Source organism: Ptychodera flava, unplaced genomic scaffold (genome assembly GCF_041260155.1).
Source record: "Ptychodera flava strain L36383 unplaced genomic scaffold, AS_Pfla_20210202 Scaffold_35__1_contigs__length_1935909_pilon, whole genome shotgun sequence".
Classification (NCBI taxonomy): Eukaryota; Metazoa; Hemichordata; class Enteropneusta; family Ptychoderidae; genus Ptychodera; species Ptychodera flava.
In genome coordinates this window covers 400,793-414,938 of record NW_027248357.1, presented here as the reverse complement: position 1 = coordinate 414,938, position 14,146 = coordinate 400,793, and the positions used below count along the sequence as shown (strand labels likewise).

The window sequence follows — 14,146 nt, the reverse complement described above, 5'->3', positions numbered from 1 at the left end:
AGGGTATGTTTTTTACAGCTAATTTCTCCCAGATTTGCCACAAATAGGGGGTGTTTTTCTCAGAAATATTCTAGGAAAGGGGTACTTTTCAAACTTGGGTAACAAGCATGGGTACCCACCAACCCGGGGACTGCCACCGCCGGGCATACATACACACAGATGCCATTTTGCCACCTTATACGAATACCACCCTTTTGAATATATACATATGCATATATGGGAGCGTAAAAACAGCAAATCTGTCAGATTATAAAGAACCTTCAGCTGGTTATCTTTATCAGTATTTTTATCCTATTAACCAAGCACATTTTAACTTTCAAATTAACATTGCAAGTAAGTTCTGTTAAATAAGTTGAGCCTGTAGGTACTCAGAGAAAGCACACTGAAGAGACAAATGTTTGCAACTTAAGTTCTAGGTCATCAAAAGCATTATAAGGAATCATGTAACACTTTCATTGCACGGTTTACACAGATTGGATAATCGCTATAAATAGCACATGAGGAATCTTACAGCCCAGCTTCACCATAAAAACCCTATCACTTTGACCACTCTTTTAATTGACCACTCTAGTTTTTTTCCTCAAAAAGTAATTTTATTTTATCCTTACCAAGTCAACCATAAATGGAAATAGGAACTTTCTCTATCTCTATTTATTTGACCAACCTATCATGACAAACTATTATGAGCTATTTTTTTTAGATAACACAGAGTACAATATATGACGGTTCAGAATGTGTCAAAGTTGGGATTCAGGAAAGTTGCCTATATATGTTTTAATCCTCCAAGATGGTAAGCATTTCACTATGAACTGTCAAATAAAGTTGAACTTTCTAATAATTCTACACTAAAATTATTTTGCTTTGTTGATTACCCAATTAATTCAATTATTTACAATCATATTAATTATTTTTTCTGGGTGAATTGATAGGGTTTATACAGTACAAGAGTTACATACAGTGTAAGTCAAATTCAGTTAAAACATCAATTACCGTCTAACATTGCATCATTCCTATCAATAACACCTCAGCCTGGAACAGCACAATCATAATCTGCTCATTCGCACAGGCAGTACTTGATTTTGAATGAATGACCTAATACATTTCACCTATGTACCAAATTTGAAAGCATGGCAAAAAGTACCACAAAATTTGCAAAATTTCGCTTTGAGTTCACAGAGTCATCTTCAGGTCAATCCTAGAAACCTGCACACCCAATTAGAAAATAATGGCATACACAGTTTCAAAGAAGATTTTTTTAAGGAAAAATGGCAAAATTGCCCAAAAATACAAATTTGCAAATTTTGCCATAATTTTGATGAATTCTATTTTGAGTTATCACAAGGCACCTGCACGCCAAATTTTAAAGCGATCTGACCATTGATTTAAGAGAAAAAAATTTTTTACTAAAATGGCAAAAAAAGAAAGAAAGAAAATTCATTAAAAATAGAAACCATCAAATATTGACATCAAATCTATATGTTTAAATGAGTTGGGCCTAAGGTACCTAAAACCCAAATATGACAATGATCAGATGAGTAGTTCCTGAGTTATTGATTTTTGACCATTTTCGCCATTTTTTCTACCTCATTTGCATATCTATGGGACTAAAAAGTTCATTTTAACAACGGCACATCTACACCATATATGGCATCACTACACCAAAAATCAGCTTAATACGTGCAGCGGTTCGTGAGTTTTTGCGTTGGACGGACAGACATCCCACATACATACATACATACAGACAGACATCTCACATACAGACTTTTTTCAACCATATAACCTCCCAATTGCCATATATGTATGGCAAATGGGAGCTAATAATTAGTCAAAAGTTAAAGCTAATGTCCCTTTAATATGCCTTAAGATGGGACACCGGGATCTTTTTGTGTGATTGCTATGCCTATGGGTGTGTTCTGATCTTTCCCTTGACTTTGAGGAAAATGTTCGGCACACATTTCCGAAATGCAGAGAGACGTCAAAAACCAGTTGCGCTGTGAGCACGCGCCCGGTGGCAACACAGATATGCAAATTAGGTAGTCAAAAGTTCAAAACCCTAGGGCTTTTTAAATTGAACCAAAATACTTGCCCAGAGTTTTATTTAGTGAACCAGGCTAGGGCTTGACATATTCCTTTTTCGACCAGAGTGATTTGATTTTGTTTTTCACTGGGGCATACACCCCTGCAAAAATCACAGATTTTGAGCGTTTCGGGACATACACTTTTCTTTAAATTTCTCGTTAGAGAAAGGCTTGTCCAAAAATCGATACGTCAACATGTAGATACTTCGAACATTTTTACTGGTTGTAAACATCAGTAAAATTCGTTGGCGATGAGAAAACCCGTAGGGATTTTACTGTCGACCACCAAATGTTGAGGTATGTAAGGGTGCCGGAAATCAACAAGTGCAGGGGCCGAAGTGAGGGCCAGCACAATCAAAGTGCGAGTGAATGTGAGGGCTTGGAGTGAGGGCTCTCACAATCTAAGTGCGAGCAAATGTGAGGGCTTGAAGTGAGGGGCGTCATGAATGATCAAATTCGGGCTCAGGCATACGAAAAATGAGAGTCAAAGTAGTTTTAAACGTTGAATAAACACTTACTATCTCCAGTACACAGTCGCGGTGCAGCATAGCTCTGTGAACCGTTGAATGGCAGAGCACCGAACGAGTGTACACAATAACCTGCGTACAGCATTTTGTACAGATCATGACCCGTTACATCACGTCCGTCTTTTTGTTAACCATTTTGTGTTTTTTGTCATTGCATTTCAAATATCACAGATATCTTTCTTATTATTAATACATGCAACTCAAGCGAGCGATACTTCTTCTGGTACCATTGTACGACTAGCGCGACTACTAAATGTTCAGTCAAACAAGTTCACGACCTAGGCACATGAACTCTGATGCTGTTTATCCGTGATGGCGTCATATACGGAGTTTTTGCCAGAGAATTTTCGAAGAAAGAAGAAACTTTTTTGAAGAAATTTTAGAGTGGCTTGTTCACCAGACAAAGTAAGATCGTGGGAAATTGTATTTTTGAAGACTTGTCTGTCTCTCTATGATTTTTTTGAGGATAAAAATGATGAAATAGAAAACTCTGAGAAATCAGACAACAGCAAATGAAAAGTTCTTTTTTACATTTGTACTTACAGTATGCTTTTTATTTTCTCTGTACACAAATTTTGATAATCATTTCAAAAGATCGATTGCGTCAGAATATCAGGGGTCATGAATGCTTGTAACCTTTACATTTTATTAACAATGATGGATATTCTACCTCAATAAAGTATGCCATTTTGGTCAACGAGCCCTTGAATATTGTTCACTGAATCAATCTCACAGTCAATTATATTTAGTTATATTGTCACAGAAATCATAGCTATCTCTGTGTAGTCAGCAATTGACCAGTCATCAGCTAGAAATCTAACTGTCTCCTTTGTTTCATACTATAAAATCGGAGAGCTCTGCGACCTTGCATCTCATTCATACGTTGTTTGTCTGTAGCGGAAATGATTGTGCCGTTTCCGGCTCTGCAACTCTTTTAAGCCAACGACTGGATGATTTAATAGAACAAGCGATCTATCGGCGAGCAACACATCACGACCGAATCACTTGCTGTAAAACTAGCCATGTCAAACACCGGAAAAATTGTTCTGCCGAGTGAAGTTCACGTAAAAAGTCCCAACTTTAAAGGCATATTTCTCCTAAATAAATGATGTTTTTTTCACTCATGATACTTCATTTGATTGTAATAAACTTCTTCTTTCATTTGTAAAGAAATATAATCGAAAAAATGAAACAAATAAAAGTTATAAAAACTTGAAAATTGGGTTTTGTTCTCTTGCGTGGGTGCTAGAAAAGGGTGATTTTGCGACCCCTATATTAAATGGAACATTCCACTGAAACGTATGGGCCGATTTCAATGTATGACCCCTTGTTGGAAACGTCAGGTTATTTTCTAATGTGTCAGAGCCCCGATGTTGCGATATTCACATGTTGTCATCGTTTGAAATTGAAAGAAGAACTTTGATCGAAAATCTCGACCTCAAGACAGCAAAATTTTGTATGAGCGGCTATCTGATGATAAAATTTAGTGTATATTTAGTAAGATTCGAAGGTTTCATGAAATTTTGTTGAGCGGTTTCGATGGAAATTGATCGACAAGTACGTTGAGCGCGATCGGGAGGTAGCGTGAGTGCCACTATCGACATTTCCGCTGCAAAAATTTTAGCCCACGGGCCTTTGTTTGCCGTGTTGGCTGTCGACATAGCTGCAATAATTGTAGTCCACGTGTCTTTGTTTTGCCGTGTTGGCTATTCAGCCACTGGCATGGCCGGGGCTGAATAGCCTACACGGTAAACAAAGGCCCGTGGGCTACAATTATTGCAGCTACCGACATTGTGACTTGAGTGAGGCCAGTGTGTACGCTATCGCGTACTGCGTAGACAGTTTGGATGAGTGTATATTCGCGTAAAAACAAAATATTTACTTGTAGTTTTGGAAAGTTTGAAACCACTGTGATTCAGGATTTACTTCAGAAGATGCTTTAAAAATGGAACTTGTAATTTTTTTCTGAACGAATGGACTATATGGCTTTATTGTTAACAAATGCTAATAAACATCGGGTGGCAGCTCGCAGTATGCAAAACGAACGAACTTTGATGGAAATTTTTGACCTCAAGACAGCAAAATTGAGGGTAACTGACTTTCTTCTGATGATAAAGTTTAGTTCATAATTAGTAAGATTGTGAAGTGTCATGAAAATTTGACGAGCGATTTTGATGGAAATTGATCGACAAGTGCGTTGAGTCAATTAGAAGCCCGAGCGCCACCGACGTTATGACCGAGCAAGGCCGGGTGCGTGTGCTCATAGATTGTATATATTCGCGTAAAACAAAGTATTTACTCATATCTTTGGAAAGTTTGAAACCACTGCGATTCAGAATTTACTTCAGAAGATGCTTTGGGACTGGTAAATTTTCGTAAACTGAACAAAATGTTACTTTCTTTAATGTTAACAAATGCAAACAAAATTTAGTGGCAGAATGCATACATCGCACACCATGAGTGGTTTTTATGGGCTAGTCTGGCACCAATGATTGTAGTTACCCATTTAGCTGACATATTGCTAATTACAGAAACTTACAATGAATAAATCTTTTTGAAATGTAATAATTTGCATAAATTAGCATACCTGAAAGGCTGATCAGGGAAACTACATAGGATATGGTCAGACATCATTTTGAATGATTTCATTGAATTCAGCATGTTTGAAAACCTACAAATTGAAAATTCTATGTCTCTATGTGGAAGAATAATCGAGATATTTAATTTTTGCATATTTAATTAGGTGGACTTAGTTTTTCTGTGAACGCACTGTTTTTACGGTCGGTGAAATTAGATAATATTCAAATTTTGACCGCATATAATTTGTAGTTGAATAAGTTTTTTCAGAGTGAATGGCCACAATTGGTTTCAAAAGGAATATTGCAACAGGTTTTAAGCTTTCATCAAAGTTATTTATGTATTATTTCTGATATATTGACATCAAAACTTCATATAAACAAGTCATCGTTGATGACACAGTCCCCGCTTGTCCATTTTGTTATAATCTTTGGTGTCTAGGTAGCTGTGGTCTAGGTAGCTGTGGAATGACATTGATGCAACTGGTGCATCAGGCCTGTGACTTGCATAATAAAGTAATCTGAGGAACGTTCAATAAATGACTCATCTCTGCCGGTAATGACCACTGAATGAACTTTTGATTACATCACACATAACGATGCCCTCACTGCCTCTAGTGTCATGACGGCACATACTATCAGGGCTGTCAATGTTTTTCAGAATAGAAGGGTACAAGTGAAAGAACAGGAGGGTACAGCCTTGCGCGGAGCGAAGCGGAGCAAGGCGTGCGCGCAAGCGCACGCGGGGGGAGGCCAGGAGGGGGTGTCCCCCTCCTGAAGCTGAAGCTTTTCTAATTATTCATCTTCAATTGGTGGCCTGTGGTGGCATTTTTGAGGGCAATTTACTGTCAAGTTTATTATAACTGAAGTATCAAAAGTAACATGAAATTGAATCTTGTGAAATAAATTATGAAAGACAAACAGAAGTATTACAGAGTTTATATGTTTATTGATACACCAGGTTATTATTATTTGCATACAAATTCTGTTGAATTACAACCTGCTTAATAAAGATCATAATCTGAACCATAATCAGAATCACTGGAGTACTCATCTAAGCCCAAGGCTTGTATGGCAGTACCAGCTGACAATACCTCAATATTGTGTGATTCTCAGGCTGATGAAACAGTATCTTCAGAAACTACATCTGCAAAAACTATTCCTTCAGATGTACCTTTAGAAACTACACCTGCCGAAACTATTTCTTAAGAAACAACATCTGCAGAAAGTAATTCAATAATTGTAATACGTTCCCATTCAATAACAGCTAATCGTATTAGAATTAAACAAAATCTTGTCCCCACTGCAAAACTGATGTGACCATATTAACGTCACGACAAAAAAATTCCGATCTGCGTCTGGTTGATACTGCGTAATTTTATTTTGTCTGTTTCAAGACCTCCACAGAGTTACCGGCTATGAATTTCCAGTATGAAAATTTACAAATGTAATGGGGTAAATACGAGACCAGTACCAGAGACAATTTGAGTAGACGCTACGTCATACAAACAATTACATACGAAAGTTTACATCCGCTAATGAAATTGCGTGGCATCGTTGTCCGTCGGCCTCTCGATCGACAAGATTGACAATATGTTGATTTACGTAGTAAATCCTTGCGCGTGAAAGTTAACGATCAAATCTTTTCTCCTGATGACTATCTATTCTGATATCCCTCACAGTAGTCAGAGTTTTGTCGAAACCCACGCCGGCCAAGTGGGTAGGCTCACTACATGCATGATATATCCATATTCAAAACATTGGTTTACCGCCGTATGCGTACGTGCAAGATACCGCGAAAGTATATAGTCAAGCCTAGCTACATTTTTTGATTGCCCTAAACATTAAAATCAAGTGAGACTTGAGTGGACACCGTGGGTCATCAGTGTATTAGGGAGATGTGTAGATATTTCATGGATAGTGTTTGACCATTGCACATTAAATAAGGAATTGTGTGTTAACACAAATTGCCAACAGTGTCTATGGGGTTATTTGCAGGGTCAAGATGTACTTGGATACATACATTATACACAATAGCAGCTGCAGTCAACTCAATATGACCTGCATATGTAGCTAAACCTGGTTCATGTCTGCTCATATAGTGTGCATATTCCTCTTTCGTTTGGATATGCCACCTTGCATATTCAACTTTGATTACATCTTCATAATCATCCCAATGTGTAGTTAAATAATCAATAACACCAAGTCTGATTTGTATGTGGTAATCTTCAGTATTGTACATCCCATAACTTATAGCACGATATAGACAATTGCCATCACCTCTGATTGAGACAATCTCATATTGGCTTTTTGGGGAAGACCTTCGGCTCTCCATGTATAATTTCTTTGCAAGGTTTGATGCTTTTTGACTTTTCTTTTTTGTTTTCATATTTGTCAGTGTACTTCTAAAATGTCAAGTTCAATTAAATATATAATGCACGTAAATATTAAATGTTTATTGTCACTGCCTTCGCTATCAATGATAGTTCAAAATACGTGCATAGGTGCACTATGAAAAGCTCAGTATTTCTAGAAAGTATTCAGAAGGTACTGTTATTGGATATTTCAGAAGAGTACTTTCAGAATGTGCTTTGGAATACAATTCAGAATAATATTCAGACACTCACTATGTGAGATAATATTCTGTATATTCTAGAACTAACAAGCTCTGCTTGTTAGTATGTATTGTCAATGTCACTGTTGGATGTTGTTGTCAAATGTCTGTGTATTAAGTGTGTGTATTCTGATTTATTTTGGCTCTTTTTTTAATTAGCAGCTGCAGTAAAGACACAGTGAATACCAGTACTGCAAAAGAAAGAAAAATATGTCAGAGATAGGTTGTCTAGCTATGATTCACTAAAATGATTTAAATTTCATATTAAATATTTTGATTTTACATTCAATGCACATTATGCATTTCCTCTGCGAACAACATTCTCCCAATAGCCACTGTAAAACTGAAATCAGATGCGATTCTTGATCAGCGTCATTATTCTAATTCAGCACAGATTTGTGCAATTCTGACAGATAAATCCAATAGGAAACTAATACACCATTATCAGTTGATGTTTCAATTGCAGCTGGACTGCACAAAATTCACAATCTTTGTACAAAGTACCAACTATGTTATCATCACCACAAATATATGCATCTGAAATATCATCAGAATAAATTGCAAATTGTTCAAAAATTTTAGAACACTGCTAAACAAATATGGACTAAAGAAATAAAAAAATACACACTAAAGATGGGCTAAATTATTGAAATGAAATAACATACCAGTAATAAATATGCATGTGTTGAAACAAACTGTGGACTACCCTTACCAAAAACGTAGCGCTATTTTTAGTAGGTGATAGCGCTATTTTACAGAGGTGACAAATAGGTGACAAAGAGGTGAAAGTTTTGTGTACAGAGCTTTATTTCCAACTCAAACAATGGATATCTACTTGAAATCTACATACACCTATTACAAAACTACAAGCTAACAAGTAGGTCTATCATAGGCGATAAGTAGTAATTTCAGCGAAATATTTATGAGATGCAAATTAAGTCATTTAAATATCTACGAAAATCTACTGCACACCTACCACTTGCCTCACCTGGAAAACAAGGGTTTCAATCTACATGATACCTACAGAAATCTACTAGTCACCTACTGAGACACCTACCTTGTACCTATACAGACCTATGACAGACCTACAAACATGCCTACATAAATCTGCAACACACCTACTAAGATACAACTAGCACCTACTAGTGACCTACGATAGACCTATGTATGTGACCACAGTAACTGTATTCTAAAAAGCACGGAAATGCACATTTGATCAAGTAACATTACAATTTATGAATTGAGAATTTTAGCAATCTTTGGTTCGAAAATTTTACAAGAAATTTATTTTTTTATGTGCTTGTGCTTAGACTCCAGTTAACTTACATGCTTGGCTTGTTTCTGTGGAATAATATCGTCCCTTGAACTTGACCATGGTTACATCCACAGACAAACATCGCTCAGAATTTTCTAAGATTATACCGGTGATCATGTTCCACGAATTCAACGAATTTTCCAAAGCTTGTCAATTGCAGGATCACCTCTGTATTACTCTGTCACTGTCAACAAAGTTAATTAACATGTCTCTCGGCATAGGAGCACTGAAGGCAGGCACTGGATTAAGTTGGCCAGAAATTCAAGCTAAAATATTTGAAAAACATACATCATATCAACCAGACCCATCTTGATAATCTTGGTGTTACTAGTCCGAAACAAACTTGAAAATGTTCAATCAAAAATGTTCCGGGTTCTCAATGTTCTCAGGCCATTTGACTTAGAATCATTTTGCTTCGCCTCCATGCTGTTCAGTTAGTTCGCGAATCGTTCTATTCCCACATCCAACTCATTGTACCTCCATGGCTTCGGGTAACGATGTAGTTCAATATTACAACAGGTACCGTCATTTTCCGAATACGAACTTCCCGCCATGACCAAACATCAATGTTCTTATCGTCAAACCATCTCTCGTTTCAAATTCATGACTCCACTCACCCGAATCGTCGTCAGAATTACCGCAACTTGAAGTTGTTGAAGCATACGATGTTGGTCTTGAATCGATGTTATCGTTGTTTCCGGGTTGATCATTGCTGCACTGTCTTCGTCAACTTTGTCAGTCGATTCACAGAGTCGAACCAGAGACTGAGAGTATATGTCATCCTCGATGTCGGGACTTGGTAAAACCATAAAATGACTCACTGCATATACCACAAAAAATGTCAGCAATCGATGTCCAACTTCCGTGCTTTCGCTCAGATTGGCCAATTTTAACATTTGGGTCGAAAACTCGGTGCAATACGGAACCAAAACAAGCGCAAAGGTCACATAAATATTCACCAGCCTGCAGCCGACAAACTTTTGTCATAAGAAAGGCCGGAAATCCCCTAAACAATGATCAATTGGGTGTACCCCTGTAGGCAGAATTCTTTATTCAAATAGGGTTTAAAGTTCAACTACGGCTTTTACGTTTGTTTGCCTGTGAGGGCGCCTCAATTTTCCTTTAGGTGCATGATAGGTCATGATAGGTCAATGTAGGTGTGCTTTACCTACACAAATCTATTTGTCACCTACTGTTGATCTAATACAGAAGTAGGTGTAAGATAGGTGTTATTAGGTACTAAGTAGATGCATAACTAGACTTATTCCTGAAGACCTACAAGTAAAATGACACCTATTTAACACCTCTTGAGATCTACCAAAAACTCCTAAGAACCTACAAAAATAGCGCTATATCTACTATAAATAGCGCTATCTTTTTGGTAAGGGTACACTTCATTTTTCAACATTTTAAACTGAAATGTTTAGCCATAATTTGAACGCCACACTATGACACAGAGGGGGTAATTTTAAAATTCGTTTTACAACCGAATGAAATTCATCGACCGTCATATCTTGAACACAGAAATGCCTTGCTATATTGTGAATATTTCCGGTGGCGATAGCCCACTGTCCGTGCACCGCTGTACAATGGTCGGAAAGAAAATGCGCCAGTTACATTTTGCAACACATGGGTTTATAAACGTTTGATAATTGTTGTTTATTTAGAAGTGTTAAATGTCTTTACATATTCTTCGCCCCACTTCCGCACGCTCGTATTTCTCTTGATATTGCGTTTACTGCACTCGTAACTCCACAAAAGTTACGATGCCCAAAAACAACCAAAAATTCTCGCAAATCGGGGTTGAACTTTCAGTTTCCACTATAAGAATCATTTCAATCGAAGTGTGGTAGAAATCAGGGGAACGGTTGTTTTTAATGCACGCCCAAGCCCCATGGCGTCATCATCACGCAACTAACATTTTTCGAATGAACTCCGTGAATATTGAAAACACTATTACAGTCGATCGCTCGTAAATTTAGATACTCTTTTAAACTAGACCATAATTAGGGCCCATACTGTATACTCGATGTGTGGTGAGATGTTGCCACACGTTTTAACACGACTTATCAGTTTTAACACGACTTATTAGTGACGTGCTTTGGATAACCTTCGAGGCCGTTTCTTTCCGCACACGGCTTCTCACAATCTCACCTCTCATTCACTAACAGTTATTATCGGTACAACGCAAAGTTAACACATGCTCTAAATACGGATACAAAAATAAACCTCTTACCGAATGTCGTACTGGCTCCACTGTTGTGACTGTAGATAGACGTAGCAGGAACTGAATCTCGTAGCGACACACAGAAAGTATGGCTGCTCAACGCACGAGGTTGAAAGGCCAACGATGCTGAAGTTGGACTCAGTTTCGGATTCGGTTTCGGATTCGAATAACTGAGAATAGTTTTATATGATTTATCCTCCAGAATTGGAGATTAAAGAAACTACAGAAATGGCCTTTTCTGCTTCATATCTGGACATTTTACTTGAATTTGACTCTAATGGTCACCTTTCTACTAGGCTATATGACAAGAGAGATGATTTTAACTTTAGTATCATCAATTTTCCACACCTCATAAGTAATATTCCACTCTCACCAGCTTATGGGGTATACATTTCCCAGCTTATTCAATGCTAGAGCATGCAGTTCATATGGTGATTTTGTAAAGAGACATGGCCATCTCTCTTACAAACTATTAAATCAAGGTTACACCAGAGCAAGATTTGTCTCTACATTCAAACGCTTTTTTGGCAGGTATCGCAAGCTGGTAGATAAATACAATATCTCTCTTCATCAAATGATCACTGATGGCATCGGTGACATTGGGCCTTAGTTAGTGACCACTACCTATCTGACTTATAGATTGATATATGGCGGGTGCCACATGTGGGGCAGGATGCGCTTACCATTTTCGAAACACCTGACATCACTTCTTGGTCTTCTGGCCAGAGGTCCATATATCTTTCTTTCATGAATATGACTTTGTTTGTGTACCGTCTATTTACTGTCTGTTCTGTGCTGTTTTGTGTCTATGTTTACAACTATTGTCTTGCGAATTCCGACCTACTGTCATTAAATTATGGAATGGTATGTTTGCGATTATTATATTTCAAGCTTATGTTATTATTTTTTTTGAAGAATATAATAACTACTGATACACAAGGAGATATTTTAACTAGATGAAATTACTGCACAAATAGCATGTATTTCATGACATAAATGTTTCATATATAATCATAATTTATAAAGTTTAAAAAATCAAAACACTTTAGGAACTGTAATGCATGACTACACAAGACAAAACTGCTGAAAAATCAGTCAAAAGTTACAACTTATGAGCTGTCGATCTCAATTATGGGCATTATGCAGTTCAGACTATTCAAGCTAACAGTACTACGCACAATTCAAAGAAATGCATTCAATGCTATCTTTATTACGCAACATATTAACTGATAGTTTAGTCCGAGAGTTTAGTATGGTACATTCAAAATGCAATTTATGTAAAACAACATCAATCAAAACATCAAATTAATACAACATATTAACATTAAACCATGTGACACACATTGTGACATATAAAATGATTAAGTATGTTTTTGTAAATATTGTTTTCCTTGCTCGACACTTCCTTTAAATTTTAAATTAGAGTCCTTTGAAGCTTTCTGTAATTTCTATTTTTTAACCATTTTACTTGTGAATATTTGCACACAATTTATGCCATGAAATATATGCATTGTTTTATTGTGATCTTATTTTCACTTTGTCTAGTGTGATTAGATATTATTTTAGCTGAAAAATGGTCCAGGGAAAGTAAGGAAAATCCAGTATTCCACAGTGTAACAATTGGCTGAAAATATAAAATTTCTTTCAGTCTCTCGAATCCGAAACCGAATCCGAAACTGAATCCGAAACCGTGTCTAACTTCAGCATCGTGAAAGGCCTTACTGGTTCTGACCACTAGATCATAAAATATGCAAATGAGCAATTAATTAATAAGCCACACCCACCAAAATCTAATCAGATCTAAGTCTCATCATGATAATACCAAATACCAAATTGCATGACATTGGAACTTAGGGTTCTTAAGTTATGAGTGGAACAAAATCTGTCTACGGACGGACGGACGGACGGACAGACGGACAGACGGACAGACGGACAGACGGACACACACACAGACATGTGGCGACATAGGACACCTTTGGTGCTTAGCACCACGGTGTCCAAAATGTTGGTCTTGGTAAAAGATTTTGAAGGATCGGAATACCGATATTTGCTTTGGAGGAAAGATTTCGTATGTCGGAAAATATTTATCTAACTTCAATACTCGGGCCTTTGAAACAACCACATCACAGTACACAGCATGTACTACCGTAAGAATACATTTCATAGAACGGCGGCTTGGTGCAAACAAATTCAGTGGTAGTCAAAACTCACTAAAAATTATGTCAATCCCCACAAAGTTTTTTTGGCGCTGAGTAAACGATTCTCACAGATTGTAAAGAGTGTTCACGATCTGCAAACGGGAAAACAAATCAAAAATCCCAGTCGCTAAATACACGTAATGCTATGGCACTTTGCTCAGACGCGGCGTGAAATCTACATTGCATGCTATACCATTGATGGATTGAACCCCCGATCACTGAAATTCCTCAGGAAAATAAAATGATTTACAAATATGAACATTACTTTTATCTCCAAGCTAGTGTAAGCATCTCGGGGTCTTTTTTGGACCCATACATCCAACGTGGCTGTCGTTCTTTTCGTAGCCATATCGATCGTGTACGTCCGAAACCAATCACAACACGCGAAGCATTTTGACAGTACCGATTGAAACCAATCAGAAATCGGCTACCAACGAGCCTTAGGGGCTGCGCCTCTGTAGCACAGCGCAGCCAACGGTAGAATTGGGACAGGAAAGAATTCATAACGTGTGTAAAGATCATTATTGCAGGCCTTGAATAGGGAAAACAGGCGGCGGCAAGACCTGTGTCAGACGGCCGATTTGCCGCCGTGACCGGCTATAAATGACAGC

General features: G+C 37.5%; 1 protein-coding gene and 1 long non-coding RNA gene across 2 annotated transcripts in view; both read right to left on the bottom strand.

The window, feature by feature from the left end:
* Window positions 1–14,146, bottom strand: part of LOC139127705 (small G protein signaling modulator 1-like) — a 276,762-nt gene that overhangs the window by 121,944 nt on the left and 140,672 nt on the right.
* Window positions 6,111–11,739, bottom strand: LOC139127737 (uncharacterized). Its single transcript, XR_011551104.1, has 2 exons — window positions 11,347–11,739; window positions 6,111–7,986 (listed from the first exon to the last, which is right to left on the bottom strand). It is a non-coding gene; the product is annotated as an uncharacterized lncRNA (long non-coding RNA).